Below are 7,893 nucleotides of genomic sequence, written 5' to 3'. Positions count from 1 at the left end.
TAGATTTCGAGGACGAAATCTTTTAAGGGGGGGAGAATGTAGTGACCCGTATCCGTAATTAATAATTAATGACTATATTAATCGTGTGATCATGTTTTGAATTATTAATACATGATTAAGGAAGTTTCTGTTGAGTTAACGGACTTAAGAAATGGATTCAGAATGATCGGAAATGGTCCGAAGGGTGACCAGGAATGAAAGCAAAGTTCTTGAACGGAAGCAACGTTCTGGCAGTGATGTCATCCGTGAAGTCAGCAATATTATGTCATTGCTTGCGCACTTGATGGGACATCGGAAGCAACGAAGAGGAACGGACGCAACGTTCGTCAGTCAGAACGGACACAACGAACCCGAACGGAAGCAACGATCTGTGTCTATAAATTGAGGAGCCGAGATTCATTTCAACTCGCACCTTTCCTCTCTTCTCTCTCAATTCCTAGGCCTTATAACCCATATCTAGGGAGTTCTAGGCATCCTATGGGGAATCCGGAAGTGGCATAGCGATCCAGGCATCGTAGCAGAGCTGTGGCCTAGTTTTGAAGCAATTGTCGTCAGTGGGCTGACGACGTATGCATGTATAGCTATGGTCTCCTTAAATTATTAGGGAGTATGAAATATGCTTAGTTAAGGCTTTTAGAGCTTAATGAATGATGCATGGGTATTTGCATTGTAGAGTTGATGATAGGCTTGGAACCTAGAGTGGGACTGCTAGGATTGTCTGTAGTAAGGTACGTAAGTACTGACTGAGATAGCCAGCGGGTTTTGCATGCCTATATGTTGCATTTGTGTGTCATATTATTATGCAGCATGTGCATATTATATTGTGTCTGTCCATCTTTTGAAATGAGCCATGTAGGGCCGCTCAGCCCTGTTTGGACGGTTGATGTCTAGTGCCCAGTGACCAACGGTTTATGGGTTACTAACATCTGGGGGACACGGTCCACGTCCAGTAGGAATGAGCAGTGTACGTAGGGTTTGCTCCCCGGGTTGTAACACTCATGCCATAGGCGCCATTACTGAGCAGTTGTATACAGTTATCTCAGATATGGATACCTTGTCATTTTCATGCATCATGTTTGTATGTTTTACCCGTGCTTTCGTATTGAGCTTAGAGCTCACGTCCATTCTTTTCTGTGTATTTGGACACCCCATTCGATGGGGTAGGTGTAGGTGCAGGATTGAGCACCAAGAGCTTGGAGTAGGCAGTGACAAGTGAAGACAACAGGATTAGCTGTAGGATTTTGCCCTTTAGGATTATTTATTCGATTGGGTTGTATAATCGAATTTGTTTAACCAGTTGTATTCTACCGGTCTGCTTTTATATAAGTCTTCCGCAGCGATTTATTTAATGCATGATTAATTATGTTCTTAAATCTGATTAGGTAGTGGATCCGGGTGGGGTCGCTACATGACTCGAGACAACACTAGGCTCTGTGTAATAATACTGCACTTTGATCAGTTTAATGGCTCCAAGAGAGCACCACAGTGGCATGGTTGGGTGTAGCTATGACATACATGGGAGTCAGTGGTTGTAGTCGGAAATTCACCGCACGTTTATGAAATGTGGATATCCTATATGATCTGAGGAAATGATAGTGTATTCAGTCTCAGGCCAGAGCATGATATATGTTTTAGAGAAATGGTTTCTCTAGTTACATATACTATATTACTATGCATTATCCAAGATGATATAATATAGTTATCGAATCGTAGGCAACTCTCGATATACCAATGGTTGTTGATTCGATAATGATATAAGAGATGAAGGGACTGTACTGTACGATAACCATAATCGACTGGTTCTTGCAGGCACTATCCGTGATACCTAGGGAATCATGGGGCGGTGCTACTTGACGCTCTTACCATGATTCGATCAAATCAAAAATGAGTTCTGACATTTTATGATCAAGAGGTTGATACATAAAATTGGGCTAATAAGTGTAAGCCCAAATAAAGGAAAATGTCAATCACAAAGAGTTGTGAACCCACGTCTAGCTGTATCCCTGATCCATTGAGGGTCACACAAGTACTGGTTTTCTTGTTCCCGTTGAGATAATAAATTCAAAGAGTTGAATTTATGATAAACAAATTTGACTAGATCGATAGATAAGCTTATAAATGGTTTATAAGAGTTATAGAAATTTTGAGAGCTAAATTAATTAAAAGGATTTAATTAATTTTTTCGAGTTGGACTTGGATTTAAGGACTCACACAATATATATAAATGCATATATATATATAAGGATATATATAATATATATATTTATGATTGTGGGAGCTTATGTTTATATTAATATATATATATTATATTATTATAATATTTAAAAAAAATTGAATTGAATTGAATGAGTTGTCTGCCGACAACTCATTTGATTGAGGGGAATGATAGCATTGATTCAATGCTCTCAGAAAAAAAAAATTGAACGAAGAAAAAAGTTTTCTTCTCTGCTCGTAGTTCTTCTCACGACCAGTCGTATTCTTCTTTTTCTCAACGCAAAATTTCTTCTTCTTCTTAAGTGTGATTTAGAAGAGGAACAGGAAATCTCGTCGTGTACCTGATTTGTAGAAAGGAGAAAAAATCCAGTTGATTGTTCGTAGGGATATACAACAAGAGCTATTTTCGATTTTTCGAAATAGTTGGAGTCCAGTGAATTCGTTCACCGAAGGTATAACTTCATAAACTCCCTACGGATAACTATTAACCATACGAGTGTCCAAGCATATTTTGAATGTCAAAATAAATTTTTTAAACTTCCACTGCGTCTTGGGCAGGAGAGATCTGGTATCCCAACAGTGGTATTAGAGCCGGGTTCTCTATATCGTATAGTTATATATATATATATATATATATATATATATATATTATAATAATATATATATTTTGTAGTTCACAAATTTCTTTTGAAAAGCAATTTGTGAACTTTAATTTGTAATTGTGAATTGCAGGCTGTCCGAAGTGTTCGGGAGCATATGGGCATAGAGACGGGCTGTCCGAAAAAGTTTTGGGCAGCCTAGTCCATATTTTTCGAAAAAGTTTCGAACTCGATGCGATTTTTATTTTTCTTATAAAATAAATAATTAAAATGTGATTTTAATTATTTATAGTAAAAAGGTTTTACAAGAAAATCAATTATTACTGAATTAATTAGAAATTAAATAAAGGAGTTTATTTAATTTGTTAATTCATATAATAATTGTGGCTTTTAGTGATAAAATTACAAGATACATGAATTGATGGATTATATAATATATGATATTATTATTCCGTGGATGATCGAGAGCCATGACCAATGTGCTAGGTAAATGCTAGGATTTATTTTTCATTCGATTTTGTAATAATGAATTATCATTGCATAATGAGCGTTTGTTCTATAGCTCAATCCCCACCCCTTGTGATGGTTCCATTTATGTGCCATGGAATTTTAATGTATGACATTAGGAGCTCGAAGACGATGCAGATGATAATTAAAACTGAAGACCGAAGATGTGTAAAATAAATGATACAATGTAATAGGATTGCATTGCATACCTGCATTACCTAGGGTATGACCTAGATCCTTGTCTCGGTAAAACAAGGTTCGACATAGCTCTCGGTGATCGATCATCCTAAATATTTATGATATATATGCGATATATATAAAAAAAATCAGTATGTGTGTTATACGATAACAAAATTGCATGAATCCGACAAACATACTACAAACATGGCACGATTTTGAAATGTTCAAAAGATGAGATAAATTTCAAAATTAAAATCCCTTATTTTGAGTATGATTCAAAATTTATATCAAGACCGTTAAAGAGAAAATTAAATTGTTTAATGATTCCTGACTTCCATCAACGGTGGTTGCAGGATGAATGCTACACATTATCATGTCTGACTCATATTATTGGGTAGGCCTGGACATCGAAAAGTTGTGACTTCTACTGACATACGTGATGTTAGTTAGGTGGAACTCCCATGACTTCGGCTCATATTATTGGGGGATCTTATGGGACCATCCACAGTAACTCGACATTGATGGGTTGGTTTGACATGATATTTATATGAGGCGTCATATTATTGGGCTCATATATAATCATGAGTCGAATAACATGAAGGTTACATTGGATGTAATTGGAAACTACCTTTGGAAATTGAGATCGGCTGATATTATTCAGGGATCAAAATTAGCCAGTTGGACTTCATGTTCTAACTGAGGAAATATGATTTCTCGTTTTCATTAAAGGGTGGTGAAAATGTGAAAACAGTGGGAGGGTAATTCATAAAATAAAAGACCATATTTTATGTCTTATTAAATTGATTAAATAATCAGTAACATTTTATATGTTTCTAATTTCAGTAAAAATTTCGAATATGACTCATTGCAATCCACTATCTATTATCCTCGATAACAAAAAACTTACTGAACCAAATTACTCTGATTGTCTAAGAAACCTAAAAATCATACTCGCGTCGGAGAAGTTAACATACGTACTAACAAAAGCACCTCCAAAATAGGCATCTAAAGACATCAGCCCTGATGAGCTAAAGAAGCTTGAGACGTGGTGGGACCATGATCTTAAAGCAAAGTGCTATATGTTGGCTTCGATGTCAAATGAATTACAAAGGCGATTTGAGGAGGCTATGAATGTTGCTAGCATTCACCTACACCTACAAGAGTTGTATAGTGCACAAACAAGAGCTGAAAGGTTCACAACCGTAAAGGCACTCATGACTACAAATATGCAAGAAGGGACTTCGGTTCATGAGCATGGTGTCCGTATGATTGGGTACATTGAGCGGTTGGTAATCCTAGACATGGTTCTTCCCCATGAGCTTTTAGTTGACGTCCTGATATTGTCTTTACCAGATTCATTTGATGGGTTTGTGGTAAACTTCAATATGAATAAGATTGAGGCCACCCTTGAAGAGTTAGTCAACATGCTTACTTCATTTGAAACAACCATTAAAAAGGAGAAACCGGTTCTCCTAGTTGGCTCTTCGTCTCGTGCAAATAAATGGCCTAAAGGAAAGGGCAAGAAACGTTCTGCCCCAACCCGAAAAAACAAACCCAACAAGAAGCATCTGTTGAACGCTCCCAAATCCGACAAGAAAGACAATGTATGCTATCATTGCAAACAGCCAGGACATTGGATGCAAAACTGTAAGGATTATCTAGCTCAGAAACGTTCTGAAAAAGGTATATTCTACATTTAAGTAAACGTTTCAATTAATTCTTATTCTTGGGTATTAGATACCGGATGTGGTTCTCATCTATGCAATGATTTACAGGTGATGACAAGAAGCAAGAGGCTCCGAGAAAGTGAGACTTTCTTGAGATTGGGCAATGGAGCAAGAGTTGCTGCAAAAGCCATTGGAGATGTTTATTTACTGTTGAATAATAATTTCAATTTGTATTTGAAAGATGTTTTATTTGTCCCCGATCTTGTAAAGAACATCATTTCCAATTCTATGCTAGATAGAGATGGATTAACTTGTATTTTTGCGAAAGGGTTTTGTAAAATATACAAGAATGAATGTTTGGTTGCAAATGGGAAATTGGAAAAAGATCTATACAACTTAGAAATTAAAGAAATCCCATTGAACAATATTCAAAAAACAAAAAGAAAGGTTGATAGTCTCAACCCCGCACACTTATGGCATGCTAGACATGGACATATATCCCAAGGAAGGATGAATAGGCTAGTTGGAGCGGGCATATTTGACATGACCGATATAAGCTCTTTACAAACCTGTAAATCTTGTCTTAAAGGAAAAATGGCCAAGTTACCATTTGATGGTAAAGTCGAACGTGCACATAACCTATTGAATTTGATCCATACAGATGTGTGTGGTCCACTTAGTATTGGTACTAAGTATGGACATACTTATTTCATTACCTTTATCGATGATTATTCAAGGTACGGGTTTGTGTTCTTGATGAAACACAAATCTGAATCTTTTGGAAAGTTCAAAGAATTCAAAAATGAAGTTGAGAAGCAACTTGGTAAAAATATTAAAACTCTTCGATCTGATCGAGGTGGAGAATATTTAAGTACCGAGTTTCAAGACTATCTAAAAGAGAATAGAATTATCTCTCAGTTAACTCCTCCTGGCACACCACAATTAAATGATGTTGCAGAACGTAGAAATAGGACATTGATGGATATGATCCGATCAATGATGAGTTTCACTGAATTACCTTCTTCATTTTGGGGCTATGCGCTTGAAACGACAATGTTGTTGTTGAACAATGTTCATACTAAAGCAATGAACAAAACACCATATGAGATATGGAAAAGAAAGGTTCCTAAATATTCTTACATGAGAATATGGGGATGTCCTGCTTATGTAAAGAAGGAAGTGGAAAATAAATTGGATAGTCGATCTATTTTATGCTACTTCATAGGGTATCCAAAGAATTCTATTGGATACTATTTCTATTATCCTAAAGAAACAAAGGTGTTTGTTTCTAGGAATTCCACCTTCCTCGATAAGGAGTTTCTATTGGATAGAAAAGGCAGTGTAATAGAACTTGAAGAGGTTCAAGTACAACCTATAGAAGATCTTACACCCCAACGGCCAATCAAAGATATACACACAATAAGAAGATCCGAAAGGACCTCTAGACCACCTATGAGGTATGGTCTGCTTCTTGAGAATGATCACTTAGGACCTGATATTGGATGTGATCCAAGAACTTTCAAGGAAGCTATTTCTGATGTCGATGCATCCAAATGGCTTGAAGCTATGCAATCAGAGTTTGACTCGATGCATTCCAACCATGTTTGGACCTTGGTAGATCCTCCTAATGGAATCGTTCCCATAGGTTGTAAATGGATTTACAAAAGGAAACATGGGGTGGATGGGAAGGTATTGACCTTCAAAGATCGACTGGTGGCAAAAGGTTATACTCAAAGGCCAGGAATTGACTATGAAGAAACTTTTTCACCAGTAGCTATGTTCAAGTCCATTAGGATACTATTAGCCATAGCAGCATGGTATGACTATGAAATATGGCAAATGGATGTAAAGACAGCTTTTCTTAATGGCAACATTAAAGAAGAAATTTATATGTCTCAACCAGAGGGTTTTACATCCATAGAAAGTGAGCATAAGGTATGCAAACTTCAGAGATCTATTCATGGTCTCAAACAGGCATCAAGAAGTTGGAACTTCAGATTTGATGGCACTATCAAAGAGTTTGGTTTTGTTAAAAATCCTGAAGAACCATGTGTGTATAAAAAGGTTAATAGGGATGCAGTAACATTCCTAATACTTTATGTTGATGACATTCTACTCATTGGGAATGATGTAGGAATGATGCAATCAACTAAATGTTGGTTGTCCAGTAAATTCTTGATGAAAGATATGGGTGAAGCATCCTATATTTTGGGTATAAGGATCTATAGAGATAGATCAAAAAGGATGTTGGGTTTGACCCAAGCTACCTATATAGATACCATACTGAGGGGTTCTCTATGGAAGAGTCCAAGAGAGGACATCTACCAATGTGTCATGGAGTTTCTCAATCTAAGTCAATGTGCCCTAAAAATGACGAGGAGATAGAGACGATGACACGCGCACCGTACGCATCAGCCATTGGTAGTGTCATGTATGGTATGATTTCAACAAGGCCTGATGTTGGATTTGCTCTGAGTGTCACGAGTAGATATCAGGCAAACCCAGGTCCAATGCATTGGAAAGCTGTGAAAGATATTCTGAAATAATTGCAAAGAACTAAGGATATGTTCATAGTATACAGGGGTGGAGAATTAAAATTGGAAGGCTATTCCAACTTTAGCTTCCAATCGGATGTGGATGATTCGAAATCAACCTCTGGATTTATATTCAAGCTAAATGGTGGCGCTGTCTCTAGGAAGAGTTCCAAGCAAGACACCGTGGCAGAT

This window comes from Henckelia pumila, chromosome 1 (genome assembly GCF_033568475.1).
Source record: "Henckelia pumila isolate YLH828 chromosome 1, ASM3356847v2, whole genome shotgun sequence".
Taxonomy (NCBI): Eukaryota; Viridiplantae; Streptophyta; class Magnoliopsida; order Lamiales; family Gesneriaceae; genus Henckelia; species Henckelia pumila.
Note: the sequence above shows the minus strand (reverse complement) of the source record.